General features: G+C 47.0%; 1 pseudogene; it reads left to right on the top strand.

The window, feature by feature from the left end:
* Window positions 1-954, top strand: part of LOC103605806 — a 21,227-nt pseudogene extending 20,273 nt beyond the window's left edge.
* Window positions 955-2,621: the final 1,667 nt, after the last annotated feature.

Raw genomic sequence — 2,621 nt, 5'->3', positions numbered from 1 at the left:
TTTCCTTTTGCAGTCTTGGGTGTCCTCCTCATCAAACAGTTTCCCAGCATATCTCTGTAGATTCATGATTCTGGGTTTACCATTGTCATCTCTGAATTAGAGCTTTCGTTGTAGCAGGAGGACATATTCTCACATGCACAGTTGTCACTGTCACTTAGGAAATCAGAATGACTCTGCTGTGGTCACCAGAATTAGAGTCCTGAGGAAGCTCAGGGGACCTGATGAGTCTTTCCCAGACAGGCCCAGGGCAGAGACCTCAGTGGGGTCTTTCCTTTAAGGAGACTCTTTGAAAGTCACATTCGAAGCAAGAGGAGGCTGGGCCAGGTTCAGAGGCCAGTGAAATCCAGTGGATTTTACATCTGACCACCCTAAACATTGCACGCATCAGACTCAGCACTGATCAGGTTATCTTATGATTTTAGTGCCTCCCCACTTATAAGACACAGGATTCTGCACTGAAAAATCTCTTCTCAGTCTCTACAGTAAATTCCAATGTTGGTCTGTGGAAGCTAACAGCTCAAAGAGGAAAAGGTAAAAGGACATGAAAATCAACTACAATGTATATTGAGAAGTTAAAATAATATAAATAAACAAACAAATAAATAAATAAAATTAAATTTAAAAAAAAGAACTGAAGTCCCGGGTGTCCTGTTCCAGGTGAAATTTCGGGAATTGGGCTCAACACTGGTGAAGCTCTTGCAGACCCTCCCCCTCACCTGCACTATCTCTGGATTCTTTATCACAACAAGTAGTTGCTGCTGGGACTGGATCCACCAGCCACTCGGGTAGGGCCGCAAGGGATGAGGCACATTTGTCGTTATGAGAAATTACACTGCAGTCTTCATCTCCAGAGACAAGTCTAACAACCAGTTTTCCCTGTAGTTGAGCTCCATGACCACCGAGGACACAGCTATGCAGGACGGTACAAGAGGAGCACAGGCAGAGGAAGCCACTGTGAGCCCAGACACAAGTCTCCCCAAAGGGAGACAAAAGGAGCTGGGTGACCAGCAGCCCTCAGCACCACCAGGGGGCACTTTGGACACACACAACAGGTTGAGTTGGGGACAGGAGCAGTGGAAAGCTTGGAGGGGGTTCTCTCAGAGGCTGTGGTTTCCCACCAGAAGATGCCTCCCCAAAGACTCCAAACATAGTAAATCTAGGTATGTTTCCTATCTTTGAACATCATCACACGTTTTTTTCTTTGTTTGTTTTTTCTCTGGGACTCAGGCTTGCCTGACTTTCCCTGTCTGTCTCAGGACAGGATGCAGCGTAACATTTCTTAGTGAGGTCCATCCTTAGGGCTGCACAGTGAGGAAGGGTGCAGCTGTGCTGTGCTCTCCACCACCGCTTCCTCATACTGTATCAGCAACAGTGCCAGGGATCAGTGACTCGGACTCAGCAGGGGGACACTGGTGGATTATTTAAAGGGCTTACCTTCTGGAGCGGAGCTTCCCTCTATCCATGCTGAAGTCTTCCCTTCTGCAAACTAGTCACCATGCAGTTGAATTTCTAAGAATCATGTACTTCTCTCCACCAAAGTAGTAGAAACCATTTTTCTAAGATCTAAAATTCATTGCAGCTGCACTAGTCCATTTTTGTGTTGCTATGACAGAATGCACAAGAGTGGGTAATTTATAAAGAAAAGGGTTTTATCTGGCTCGTGATTCTGGGACAGCTGCATCTGGTGCAAGCCTCAGGCTGCTTCTACTCATGGTGGAAAATGGCAGGTCGGCCAGCTAGTGCAAGGAGACCACATGGCAAGAAGAAGCGAGAGACAGAGGAGGTTCCAGGATCCTTTAAACAACCGACTCTCACGAGAACTAACAAAGCAAGAACTCACTACCCTCTCCAGAAAGAGCATTAATCTATTCATGAAGGATCCGCCCCCATGACCCAAACATCTCCAAACACTGCCACATCGGGGATCAGATAACAACATGAGCTTGGGGGCAGGAACATACCAGACTATATCATCCTGCCCCTGACATCCCCCCATCCCCAGTAAACTCATGTCCCTCTCACATACGACATAAAATCATTTCATGCCAATGGTACCAAAAGTCTTAGCTTGTTTCAGCACCAAATTACAAGTCTAAAGTCTCATGTGAGACTAAAGGCAAAACTACTTCCAGCCGTGAACCTGTAATAAATTTATCTACTTCCCAGATGCAATGGCGGGACAGACATTGGGTACACATTCCCATTCCGAAGGGAAAAATTGGCCAGAAGAAAGGAGGAACAGGCCCCAAACAAGTCCAAAACCCACCAGAGCAGACATGAATTTTTTTTTAAGATGACAGGTCAGGGGATTTTAACCCTTGACTTGGTGTTGTCAGCACCACGCTCTCCGAAGTGAGCTAACCGGCCATCTGTATACAGGGATCCGAACTGGTGGCCTAGATGTTATCAGCACCACACTGTCCCAAGTGAACCACAGGCCAGCCCCAGAAATGAAATCTTAAAGCTCCAAAATAATCCCCTTTGCCTTCAAGTCCTTTATCCTGGGCATAGCAGAGGTTAGGGGCCCCCAAAGCCCACCGCCATCACTCTGCCAGGATAGACCACTAGGCTGCTCTGTGCCTGCAGCTCTTCCAGGTGGCTCTTGCCAATGTCCATACTGT

Source organism: Galeopterus variegatus, unplaced genomic scaffold (assembly GCF_000696425.1).
Source record: "Galeopterus variegatus unplaced genomic scaffold, G_variegatus-3.0.2 Scaffold6087, whole genome shotgun sequence".
In the NCBI taxonomy this organism is placed as follows: Eukaryota; Metazoa; Chordata; class Mammalia; order Dermoptera; family Cynocephalidae; genus Galeopterus; species Galeopterus variegatus.
The sequence above is the reverse complement of the archived record's forward strand: the minus strand, read 5'-3'. Positions and strand labels throughout refer to the sequence as shown.